The sequence below is a fragment of the Mesoplodon bidens genome, assembly GCF_964165515.1.
Source record: "Mesoplodon bidens genome assembly, chromosome: 5".
Taxonomy (NCBI): domain Eukaryota; kingdom Metazoa; phylum Chordata; class Mammalia; order Artiodactyla; family Ziphiidae; genus Mesoplodon; species Mesoplodon bidens.
The window spans coordinates 109,464,753-109,478,731 of NC_138161.1; positions in this window are offsets into that span (position 1 = coordinate 109,464,753).

Here is a 13,979-nt window from a genome sequence, read left to right on the forward strand (position 1 = left end):
TGGTTTCACAACTGCTGATGTTGCATCCCAAGTTCCTGGTCACTTGGGAAGACAACCCAGAGCACCATTGCCTATGCCCTGAGCACACTGGGTGGCTGCCCATCAGCACACTTGTGCACACACAGTGACAGCCAATAGCCTGGCACCCTGGACCACCAGTGCTGATGCCCTCCATCCCAAGGGCCAGAACTGATGGGATCTCTTTACAGCAGAGCCTGGTGCTGAGACCCAGTGCTGAGCTGTGTTTCTGACCATCTCACTTGATCTTGAAAGGATTGCATTCTCTTGCCACTTGCTGGCAGATTCCAGCTTGGGGCATGTTCTCTGGAGCTGGCTGTCTCATTAACCCCAAGCTGCCTGCTTTGGCATCCAGCTGGATGAGTTTTATGGCCAACAGAGCAAACAGTTACACTGAGCTGGAGCAAATGGATTATCTTTGGTCTTTTTATGCAAAAACAAAACCAAAATGTTTCTGATTTTGTTTTGGGAGTGATGTCTGTGGGCATAGGGGCAATGTGTTAGACCCAGTCCAAACCCCTCCTCTTGCAAGGAGGAAGCCGAGGCCAAAGGGACTTGCACAGGGTGATAGAGTTAGCAGAAGAGCCCCCAGTAGAACCCAGGTGTCCCAACCTCCGGGCTGATTTTTCCGTGCACCAGCCTTTGTTCTGTATTTGATCACCCCCAGTGTGTGTGTCCTCTTCAGTGTATCAGATCAGATGTCCTGTAGGACAGACAGCCTTCTCTCCTGTGCTGAGTTGTTGAGCACAGATCACGGAATGTGTACTGTTCTGCCCAGTGTTTTTGTCTCGGCCCTGCCTCGGATGAGCTGTATGAATTAGGACTCACGATTTCAATTTCTGAGCTTCAGTTTCTAACCCCAGGAGAAAGGGATAACAATAGCTACAACATATGCATCAAGAGCCTTAAAATATTCATACCCTTTAACCCAGTGATCTGAGTCTGGGCAGTTGTCCTGTAAAAGTAACCCAAAACACATAAAAAGCTTCATGCTCAAAAATGTCCATTGCCATTACATATTATGTCTAAGAAGACTTTTTGATAATGTGGGAAAATACTTATGTTACACTGAGTTAAAAATTGTTTAAAAAAAGGAAGAAAGAAATAAACCAAAAGTGACTTCTGAGTTGCTCGGGGTTGGGGGTGGTTAGCTTATGTATAATTTTTTCCTTATCCTTTTCTGCACTTTCCAAAAATTTTGCAATATATATATATATATGACTTTTATAAGTAGGAAAAAAAATCGTTAAGTCATCAAACATCAAAAATAAAAGAGGGCTTCCCTGGTGGCACAGTGGTTGAGAGTCCGCCTGCCGATGCAGGGGACATGGGTTCGTGCCCCGGTCTGGGAAGATCCTACATGCTGTGGAGTGGCTAGATGCGTGAGCCATGGGCACTGGGCCTGCACGTCCGGAGCCTGTGCTCCGCAATGGGAGAGGCCACAACAGTGAGAGGACTGCGTACCGCAAAAATAAATAAATAAAATAAAATAAAATAAAAAAATTATTAAAAATTTAAAAAATGAATTAAAAAGTAAACAACAACAACAACAAAAAACCCCGGACAGACAGAACCCTAGGACAAATGGTAAAAGCAAAGCTTTGCAGAAAAAATCACACAAAGAAGCATACACATACACACTCACCAAAAGAGAAAAAGGAAAAAAATATATATATCTTTTGGGAAGTCTGAGGTCTTCTGCCAGCATTCAGTAGGTGTTCTGTAGGAGTTGTTCCACATGTAGATGTATTTCTGATGTATTTGTGGGGAGGAAGGTGATGTCCACATCTTACTCCTCTGCCATCAAAGGTCTCTTCAGCCCTCTCTTTTAGTGTAAGTCATCACCTTGGCTAGCCTAATACTTTCTGAATAAACAGGTGGAGAGTGGATGCACAGAGTAAGAACAAGCGACTCCTGTTCTTTTTCATGGCTGAGTAACATTCCATTGTATATATGTACCACATCAAGAAGTGGTAGTTTCTTAAAGGTCAGTTACAATGTGAAATCTGAAACCATATCAATGAAACTTTTGTACTCGCTTACATTAAAGTCCATTCTTTTGTTTTGCACTTTGAATGTATCTTTTTCTAACACCAGGCATTGGTCATTTGAAACATACTGGTTCACTGAGTTACATACGTTTTCTAAATATTGACACATTTCAATATCTGCTGTTTAAAAATCACATGCATTAATATTACTATTGGAATATCATTGGAAAAGTCCGGACGTACTGGGAAGTTGTCAAACTTACAGTGGTAGAAAGACACAACGTTTTCAAAATTTGAATTCTCACTTGAAAGCTCAGATTTTGTCAGTGGCAACAAATACTGTCAGTCATTTTCCTTGCAGTAACAGACTCACCAGATTCATTTTTGAGAAATTATCTGCCAAAACCCAAGTCTAAATAACCATGGTTTGTCTGTCAGTTGCTGCTTTCAAATTAAAACATGTTTTCTGAAAAAGTAACTAGTACAGCTCACTACTCAGTCACTAAGTGATTTTCCTTGAGACAACTGTCGTACTTCCATGTAAGGCAGAAGTGTTTACATGCACTTACCAGTTCATCACATGGAACATTAAAACAACGTGTTACTCAAGGGTTGAGATTTAATAAAGTTAATAACTTTACTGCTTCATCAAGCTCCATCTTTTTGTTTTTATTAATTAATTAATTTATTTTTGGCTGAGTTGGGTTTTCTCTGCTGCGCATGGGCTTTCTCTAGCTGTGGCGAGCGGGGGCTACTCTTCGTTGTGGTGCACAGGCTTCTCATTACGGTGGCTTCTCTTGTTGTGGAGCATGGGCTCTAGGCACACGGCCTTCAGTAGTTATGGCACACGGTCTCAGCAGTTGTGGGTCATGGGCTCTAGAGCGCAGGCTCAGTAGTTATGGCACATGGGCTTAGTTGCTCTACGGCATGTGGGATCTTCTCGGACCAGGGCTCGAACCCATGTCCCCTGCATTAGCAGGCAGATTCTTAACCACTGCACCACCAGGGAAGTCCCAAGGACCATCTTAAATGAAACTGGCATTTAAAACATTTATTTTTTTTTTACCATGAGTGTATGATAGTGAAGCATACAATGATTATCCACCTGGTGTAGTGTTTCTATCATGATTTGTGCTAAGGGACCAGTAGTTTTACTCACTGATGCTTCTGCACCATCTCTGCAAATATCAACAGGGGAAGGAAAGGCAAATAACTTCTTCGTACCATGATGAAAATAGTTTTGACCTCATGGAACCCCTGAAAGGGTCTTGGGAATAACAGAGACCCCTAGCACACACTTTGAAATTGTAGTAGTAACTCATCAACTCTCAATGGTTCCCCCTTCCTATAGGCTAAAGACTGGCTAGACCAGGAGTGGCATGTCATGAGCTCCAATCTCCCTTCTCTTCTTCTCCAGGCTCTGTCCATAAAGATTTGACTTCTAAGGAAGAGTAGCAGTGAGCCCAAGAGAACTCTCTGTGTGGAGAACTTTATGAGATGCTGGCAAACCTAGCTGTGATTGATGCATCTTGGGGAGGCTACTAGTGGGAAGGTTGACAACTGGGCAGCAGGTCCCCCCTGGGCACCTGAGGCTTAAGAAGATGTTGTGTCAAGTCTAGTGTGCCTTGCTTGAATTCCAAGGGAGTGTGAGCTGCTAATTCCAGCAATGATCTCATTACAACTGAGTGACTGAGTGAGGCAAGCATCTTCCAAGGAGATCATCAGGTTTAGAGTGGCTGCCTAAATAAATGGCACAGCAGCACCCTGCAGATGGGGAAATGGCATTTAGAGAGGTAAGGTGAATTGGCAACAGTAACGGAGTGAATCAGTTTCATAGATTCAGAGACTTTTAGGGCTAGAAGTGAAGTTAGAAGTCAACTAGGTAAGTTGAGTTGGAAGTAGTGGAACGATTGATTACTCAGGTTCCAGCAGAGCTACTCCTGCACATGAGTCCACAGGCAGCCTGCAGCCTCATAAGAGTGGGTCCATATCCCTTTCCACATCTCTTAGTGGGACAGCCTCCCCCAAAAGGAAGCCAGTTACTCAGTGGATCTTTGGTCTATTGACAATGTTTTCAATGAGGTTGGCATGAAGACTCCAAGTCATAGGATATTATTCAGGTGACCTGGTGGGTAGTCTTAGCTGCTGGAGGGGCTCCAAGAATTGTCAGTCATTTTTCTAGGATTAGCAAGTGACCTTGTTTTGGGAAAGATTCCAAGTGGCTGGGATGTGACCTCTCACACACATCCACCTTTCTCAGTAGACAATATACTCCTTCAATGGCCGTTATCTCTTCTTATTCCCATGACAACCCTATGAGAAAGGCAGGACATAGAGTTTTATCCCCATTTCACAGATGAGGAAGATGAGTTCCAGAGTAGGTACATGACTTTCCTAGATCACATTAGTAAGTGGAGAGCAAGATTGAACTCAGGGCTCCAAGGTCACAGTCCCAGGCTCTATCCAAGAGCCTGTGCTCCTTCCCCTCAGTGCTGCTTGTCAGATTGTGGCACTCATGGAAGCACAGGCAGTCTTGGCAATCCCAGAGGAAATGCATTGTATCTTAGCAACGCACACACCATACCTTTCTCAGCTTCCTTGGCCAATCTGCCGTAGCTTCCCCACAAACACAACAAAGCATACTGATACATTAGGAGATGCTCCAGGACTGGGAGCCAATGGCAGTGACAGAACATTCTTGTCTGGCTGCTCATTGCATGTGATTAAAAACCATAGTTGCTATTAACTTTTCATTTTCCACTGGGATGCATGGTGTAAAGGGAAGAGTCCTGACTTTGAAGATAGAAGAGCAGGGTTTTGGTTCCTTTGATATTTGATAGCTGGTCTTTTAGTCCAGCTATTTGATCTCTCTCAGCTTCAGTTTCCTCATCTAGGAAGTGAGCATGATATGTATCATATAGCTCACAGAGTTGTTTTTGAGAATCAAATGACATGATTTTCATAAAAATGCCCTGTATGCTGTGAATCTCTATAAAAAGGTTGGGGGGGTGGTCATACACCCAGAAAATGAACATGCTCCCATATCAAGCAGGACCATTCTTTTACCCATCAGGGTGGTATGGACCCTCTGGACAGGCATTGCTTTCTTTAACTAAAGTTCTAGGAATCCCAGTGTTTGGAACCAAGAGACTCCAGTGGCCGAAAGCAGGGCCTGGTAATGGATGGGGAGTGGACACTGATTCATACCAGATCAGCTCATTTTCTGGCAGCTCTGGTGGGATGGGCATGACATTTCCAATGTGACCAGGTGCGAGACCCTACAATTCCTTGTCTGTAGGCTCTCACCACCCCACGCTGTGATACCCTAACAGCTGTTCAAGCAGTGCTACATGCACTATCCTGCCTGTCAGAGTGGTCCAGGCCCTGTGAGGAAAAACACTGAGGTGCTGGCATTCAAGTACAGTTCTCAAACACTTGTGAAGCAGTCTTCTAGTGGCTGCTAGGTACTGACTTCCCCTGGGCAGCACTGTGTCGTACGGAGAGCCCACATGTATGGCATGAGCTGCTAAACCAGATTGCTTGAATTGAAATCCTGACCTTCTACTTACCTCTCTGTGCCTCTTTTTCTTATCCTCTTAATGGGGTGATAATGGTACTGTCTTAGTCAGCTTGGGCCACCATAACAGAATTCCATAAACTGGGTGACTTGTAAACAACAAAAGTTGTTGGAGGCTGGGAAGTCCAAGATCATGGTATTGGAAGAGTCAGTGTCTGGTGAAAACCCACTCCCTGGTCCATAGATAGCTGTCTTCTTGCTGTGTCTTCAGATGGTAGAGGAGCGAGAGCTCTCTGGTGTCTGTTTTATAAGGGCACTAATCCCAATCATGAAGTCTCCCTCCCTCATGACCTAATCACCTCCCAGAGGCCTCACCTCCTAATACCATTACCTTGGGGGTTAGGATTTCAATATATGAATTTTGGGGGGGATTCAAACTGGACTAGAGCAAGTACCTCATAGCATTGTCATGATAAATAAATGAATTTAAATGTGTGTAAAAAGCAGTCAGGATAGTGCCTGACACTTATGTAGACATGGGCCTCTGCATAATCCTTCCCATTCACAGAAGCAGCATATGTAAGAGTTGGAAGGGTCTTGGATAGTCCCATCTTACAACTGGAGACATTGAGGTCCTGAGAGGAAGAGTAATTTGCCTGTAGTCACACATCTACAAGCCTGGGCTACAACCTCAGTCTTCTGATTTCAGCTCTGAGTGCTTCTCTATAATTCCCTTTTCCTGGTCTTTCCACTCTTTGAGTCAATCCCATAAACCATTAATCCAGGTCTGGTGCCAATGCCACTGATACCCAAGACATTGGCAAATGAAAGCAGATGTCTTACCACAAAGCAGACTGAGGACTTCTTCTTTGCTATGTAATCATGGCTTTGTTTTCTGCCAACCTCAATTCGCAATTTCAAACAAATGTTTGTGCGAATTTCACTTCTGTCCTATGACACTCCAACTGCCCTGCTGTCCCATCAGCTCTGGCCCTCAATATCTTTTCTCTGGTTATTTGCTCTCACCCCATATAATTGCCTGATCCGTCTTCCAAAAACTCAGTTCTGAGCATGTTCCCCTTCTCTAAAATCTTCAGTGGATCCCATAACCTACCGATCTTCAACTGGCATCATAGCTCTGCATGGCTGTGAACATCTTTCTAGCTCTGAGTTATTCCATAACTCGCTTCTTTAGACACCTCATATCCCCCAGCCAGCCAGCTTCTCACTGTTCCCTGCACATACCTTGACCTTCCTTAATGCACTGTGTTTGCTTAGACTGCTTTCTTGGCTTAGAATGTCCTCCTCTCTCTTCCAGGCCTGAAGAAACACTACCCATTTCTCGAGACCTATCACAGGTGTCAGGTTTCACAAAGCTGCATTCAAGGTGTCAGCCAGGCTGTATGCTGGTCTGGAGGCTCGAGTTGGGGAGAATCTACTTCTGAGCTCACTTTGGTTGGTGGAGTTAATTTCCTGGTGGTTTGGAGAGCTGAGGTTCCTGACTTCTTGTTCACTCAGCCTCCCCAGGTGCCCACAGCTTCTGTCCTTAGCCTAAGCTATCTCTTACCATTAGACAGTCAAGTAGTTCCATTTTTTATTCTCTGATGCAAGGCTTTCTTGATTAATTGCTGTGCGAGCTTCTTTTTTACATGGTAACTCTGAAGAGCTGTGAGTTGCTGGGGTCATACTGCTGCTCATACAACTGTGCACTCCCATGTTAGTCAATGTTGTTGACCATGACTATGAGAATGCAGAGAGGAAGCCCTCTCAACCAAGGAACAGGAGAGAAGCTCAGCCTGTAAGGAGAGGGCCCTGGCTGGGGGCTGGCTCTGTAGGGCAGAAGGGGAGAAAGGGGCAGGGTGGGGTGAGCGATGCAGGCAGCACAGGAGTCCTTTGGCTCCTTTTGGGCTCTAAGGGGCTCTCTCTCCCTCCCTTGGGGCAGAGCAAGGCAGCAGGGCCACTTATGGATTCATGGTCACCCTAGATGCCTTCTGCCAGTGTGCCCACTGTCCTTTCATTCCCTCCCTTTTAACCTAAGATAATGAACAGTCCGTCACCTGATTTCTCCTTTCCTTCTGGATTGAGCTGATGAGGCTTTTTTCCTTAGTTCGGGTTCTTCTGATGATGGATCTCTTCCTCTTATACACTCAAATCCTGAGAATGTTTTTTGTCTCTGAGATCATCTTTCCATTTTTCTCTCCTGTTGTGTTTTCTTCCCAGTTTGCCTGAGACTCCCGTTGTGGAAATTTATGTTCTTTACTTGGTTAATTGTATCTTCTTCCATTACTTGGGCTTTTAAACTTCATCATGTGACAGTCTTTCCCCCAAGATTTCTGATAGGCAGAAAAATCCTAGTTTAAGAAACAACCCATCTTATTTTTAATTTAATCATTATCTGTTCAGGACATGACTTATTTTCCTGAGGTATGAGCAATTGCTCAATTTTATTTACTTTATCAGTCCAGTAACCAGAAAGGCAGGACGATAATCCCAGCAACCTGGAACGGATGGGAAAAACTCAGTCCTTGTGAAACTTTTTCTTATCTGCTGAGGTGTTTGGTACAAGGTTAGCTTTACTCAATTAATACTTGTTGAAATTATCCTATTCCTCACCCCCCCCCAATTTTATGTCATGTCACTTTTCTTCCTGATTTAAACAAATAAAGAACATTTGCCCAGACTTGAAGTACCGGAATCACTTTTGATCTTGCCCTCTTCCTAACCCCCATGTCCAAACAACCCCAGTCCTGTCCAGTCTGTCTTCAAAATACCTGTCTAGGAATCTAGAAAAATGGTATAGACGATCTTATTTACAAAGCAGAAATAGAGACACAGACGTAGAGAACAAATGTATGGACAAGGGGGAAAGGGGGCGGGGTGGGAGGAATTGGGAGATTGGGATTGACACATACACACTATTGATACTATATATAAAATAAACAACGAATGAGAACATACTGTATAGCACAGGGAACTCTACTTAATGCACTGTGGTGACTTAAATGGGAAGGAAATCCAAAAAAGAGGGGATATATGTATATGTATTGCTGATTCACTTTGCTGTACAATAGAAACTAACACAACATTGTAAAGCAACTATACTCCAATAAAAATTAATTTTAAAAAACCCGAAAATACTTGTCTAAAACTACAATGAGGTGTCACCTCATACCAGTCAGAATGGCCATCATCAAAAAGTCTGCAAATAATAAATGCTGGAGACAATGTGGAGAAAAAGGAACCCTCCTACACTGTTGGTGGGATTATCAATTGGTGCAGCCACTATGGAGAACCGTATGGAGGTTCTTTAAAAAACTAAAAATGGAACTACCATATGACCCAGCAATCCCACTCCTGGACATATATCCAGAGAAAACCATGGTTCAAAAGTATACAGGCACCTCAATGTTCACAGCAACGCTGTTAACAGTAGCCAAGACATGGAAGCGACCTAAATGTCCATCAACAGATGAATGGATAAAGAGGATTTGGTACATATATACAATGGAATATTACTCAGCCTTTAAAAAGAATGAAATAATGCCACTTGCAGCAACATGGGTGGACCTGGAGATTATCATACTAAGTGAAGTAAGTCAGACAGAGAAAGACAAATATCATATGATACTGCTTATAAAAAAATGATAAGCAGTAAAAAAAAATGATACAAATGAACTTATTTACAAAACAGAAACAGACTCACAGATAGAAAACAAATTTATGGTTATCAAAGGGGAAAGGTGGCAGAGAAGAATAAATTGGGAGTTTGGGATTGACATATACAGACTGTTATATTTAAAATAGATAACCAACACAGACCTATTGTATAGCACTGGGAACTCTGTTCAATATTCTGTAATAACCTAAATGGGGAAAGAATTTGAAAAAGAATAGATACATGTATATGTGTAATTGAATCACATTGCTGTACACCTGAAACTAACACAACATGGTAAATCAACTATAGTCTAATATAAAATAAAAATGTAAAAAAAGGCAGAGATTGTCAGTTAAAAAATAACGTTATTACAAAATAAAAAAGATGTGGTATATATGTGTGTGTATATATATATATATATATATGTATACATATACAATGGAATATTACTTAACCTTAAAAAAGAATGAAATAATGCCATTTGTAGCAACACGGATGGACCTAGAGAGATTATCATATGAAGTCAAGTAAATCAGGCAAAGAAATACAAATATTATATGATATCACTTCTATATGGAATCTAAAAAAATAATGCAAAGCGACTTATTTGCAAAATAGAAATAGAGTCACAGGCATAGAAAACAAACTGATGGTTACCAAAGGGGAAAGAGGAGGGAGGGACAAATTAGGAGTTTGGGATTAATAGATACACGCCACTATATATAAAATAGATAAGCAACAAGGATTTACTGTATAGCACAGGGAACTATATTCAATATCTTGTAATAATCTATAAAGGAAAAGAATCTGAAGTTGTACACCTGAAATTAAAACAATATTGTAAATCAACTATAGTTTAATAAATAAAATTAAATTAAATTAAAAAATAAAATTAAAAAAATTTAAAATGCCAACAAAATACCTGTCTATTCTCCTTGCATCCTGCGCCGCCTCCTCCCTCTGCTCCTCTCTGGGCCACTGCAATGGTCACTCTGTTCTCGCCTCCTCCACTGCTACCTCTTCCAATCCATTCCTCACAGAGCAGTCAGACTGCTTAAAAACCTAAACCAATGATGCCTCTACCCTGAATCAAACCCATCAGTGACTTTCCATTGCCCTCAGAATGTAATCCAAGCTCCTGCCTGTGGTCTCCCAGACCCTATGGGATCTGACCCCCTCTTCTCTCTCCCTATTCATCTCTTGTCTCTGTTCACTCCAGCCCTTAGGCACACTGCCCTCCCTTTTCAATTTCTTCCAATGCCAAGTCCTTCTCTCCTTAGGTCATTGCAGATGCTGTCCCTTCTGCCCAGCATGCCCTTCCCAAGCATTTCATGTAACTGAATCTGTCTCATCTTTTAGGTGTCAGCTTAAATGGCACCTTTCCTAAGAGGACGTCCCATCCAAAGTGGGCCTTCCCTGTTATTCTTTCATGTTTACTGTCCTTTTTCTTCATAGCACTTGCTTTTTTCTTCATCTGTTGTCCCTCCTCTCCACTAGACTTAAGCTCTATGAGAGCAAGGACCATACATGCTTTGTCCATTACTGTACAACCAGCTCCCAGCTCAGTACCTGACACATGGCAGACATTAAGTCCATTAAATGAAGTTTTTTTAAAAAAAAGGATGAATGAATGCACAAATGAATGAGGCTTCCTTGAATCCTTTCCACTTGTACCCTCCTGAGTAAGATGATATGCCTTTTAAATAATATATGGTGCTCTCCCTTCCCAAATTTCATACTCTCCATTTATACTCATTTGTTGAATACTTTCTATGTGTCTGCACTAATTTCCCATCACAGTAACATCTTATTTATCTAATGAATATCATCTCACACCCTTTTCTATTTCCAACTCAACTAATAAGTCAGAAAGAAGCAAAAAATCTTCTGCAATAAAACTCAAACTGTGATAGTCCAGGTTTTGGGGTCCCGATTCAGATAAATTTCAATATTTTCCCACACTTCTAATAGGCACAAAGATCTGCTCTTCAAACCTAGGGCTAATCAGATGTATCTCTTTTGTTGGTGGGAAAGGGTGTTGTGGAATGCCATTAAGTAATGGCTACATTTTCCAACAGAAGATCTCAAGAAAGGAAATTTAAATCAAAACTCAAATAGACATAGAATTCTTTTTTTTTTTTTTTTGCAGTACGCGGGCCTCTCACTGTTGTGGCCTCTCCCGTTGCGGAGCACAGGCTCAACGGCCACGGCTCACGGGCCCAGCTGCTCTGCAGCATGTGGGATCTTTCTGGACCGGGGCACGAACCCGTGTCCCCTGCATCGGCAGGCGGACTCTCAACCACTGTGCCACCAGGGAAGCCCTCAAATAGAAATATAATTCTTATTTTAAGGCATTCATAAATCACAGTCTCAACTCTGTGTGTTCTTGCACGTGTGCGCACGCGTGCGCGCGCACGCGCACACACACACACACACACACACACACTTCCTCTAGCTCACTCACCCACAGCCACCATCAGACACAATGTGTCTCCCTCCAGGGAGGGGCATGAAGTGCAGTTTCCTTGGTGCCCTGCTAGGAGACTGGGATGCCCAAAGGGGTCCATTTCAAGAGGTCTTCATTACGGGATCCAGGAATGCAGGGAGCCTGGTATTCCTTCAGCTCTTCTTGGGTTACTTGTCCAGAATCCAGGCCCTCCAGAAGCTTAGGAGACACCCCAGTAGCTCATGGATGAATACCTTCAGCATCAAAGGACTTTCCAGCATACCCTGCCTTGTCAAGAGAATTCACACCTGCAACTGCCCCTGAAAGGACCCTTCTTCCACAGGTTCCATTAGGTCAAAGTCAGTATTTGACCTTATCAAACTTGTACATATAGAGTATTTACTCTACTAAGTAATTATTCATTATTCATTCATTCACATTTGGTGTGACCTGTGTGCTAGGCAGGCAATATGATGGGAGCACAGACATCAGGGGAATGGTCTCTGCCAGTCTTGGCCCTCAAAATACTGCACATGTACTGTGATGCCCAGGAATTTCCTGTTTCTAAGAACAGCCCTTTCTTTCTTCAATAGCCTATGAGGTGGGTGCCCCTAGGGATTCTTAACCTCAGCTCTGTCAAGTTCTTATCATCTGTTTACAATATGTTCACCTATCTCAAAAACACCCTGCCCTGATTTATAGATATCTTGCTACATTATTTGTTTTTTCTGGCTCAACTGGAACTGCCTGCCAGGCCCCTCCTTCTCCGTCTCCACCTCCCTGCTGATGGAGGGTTGAAATGTGGATTTAGCCTCAGCCTTGTCCTACAGGCCACCACAGGAGTTTTTCAGGATGGGAAACAGACACTGTTAAAACCCCTTCTTAGGAGCTGTCCTGTGAAAGGGGTCTTGCATATAAACTCCTGAGGGGAAAATTTACATGTATAAATATGTTATATATATATTATGTATATGTACACATACATACTTCTATATTTATATAAAATTTATGTATATGTATGGCTTTCTCTCTATATGTCTATCTGGGAGTGCTCCCCAGTCTGTTGCAATCTCATTACTAGGTATCTCCATAAAAAGACCTCCTGATGAATAGTCTGGGAGTGAAATTAATTATGTAGATGTTCAGGCATGCAAAGCCCCAAGGGTCCAAGGCCTGGAGGGAGTGAGACCAGGTCTGTGGCCAGAACCCACCCATTTTTCTGTGTTAGACTTCTTTTTTTTTTTTTTAACATCTTTATTGGAGTATAATTGCTTTACAATGGTGTGTTAGTTTCTGTTTGTTTGGTTTTTTTTTTTTCCAGTACACGGGCCTCTCACGGTTGTGGCCTCTCCCGTTGCGGAGCACAGGCTCCGGACGCGCAGGCCCAGTGGCCATGGCTCATGGGCCCAGCCGCTCTGCGGCATGTGGGATCTTCCCAGACCGGGGCACGAACCCGTGTCCCCTGCATCGGCAGGCAGACTCCCAACCACTGCGTCACCAGGGAAGCCCAGTTTCTGTTTTATAATAAAGTGAATCAGCTATACATATACATATATCCCCATATCTCCTGCCTCTTGCGTCTCCCTCCCACCCTCCCTACCCCACCTCCTAGGTGGTCACAAAGTCCTGAGCTGATCTCCCTGTGCTATGCAGCTGCTTCTCACTAGCTATCTATTTTACATGTGGTAGTGTATATATGTCCATGCCACTCTCTCACTTCATCCCGGCTTACCACTTCCCCCTCCCTGTGTCCTCAAGTCCATTATCTATGCGCAGAACAATTTTTAAACCACAGATCACGCTGGGTCACTGTTGCCCCTCCACGGCTTCCCTAGACCTCAATATTAAATCCAAGCCTCTTTAACCTGGCCTACAGAATCCTCCCATCTTGACTCCTGTTGACCTCTAGCTACGTCCTTATTCCTTAACACTTGTTCCCTTGTACTAATGATCCAACTACTCGTATCCCATGCTTGTGCTTGCTTCCGGTCTTAGAACATGCTGCACTACTGCCTGGAGCTCCTAGCCCTCCACTCCTCAATTCTTAGTCAATCTTAAAGACCCTGTTCAGACACCACCTGAAGGTACCAGGGCAGAACACTCAACGCCCTCTACCACCACCACCGCTTTCCCAGCAGCTGGACTAGGAGGCCCTGCTATTGTTCCCGGAGCCTCCTAGTACCCCTCTGGCGGGCCATTACCAGAGTGTATGTTAATTGCCGGCTTAGTTGTCTGTTCCCCTTACCAGAATGTAAGACCCTTGAGATGTGGATTCTCTCCTATTCGATACTGTATCACTGTAGCCAGCACAGTTCCCAGAATATAGTGGATGAACTCAGTAAGTGTTTG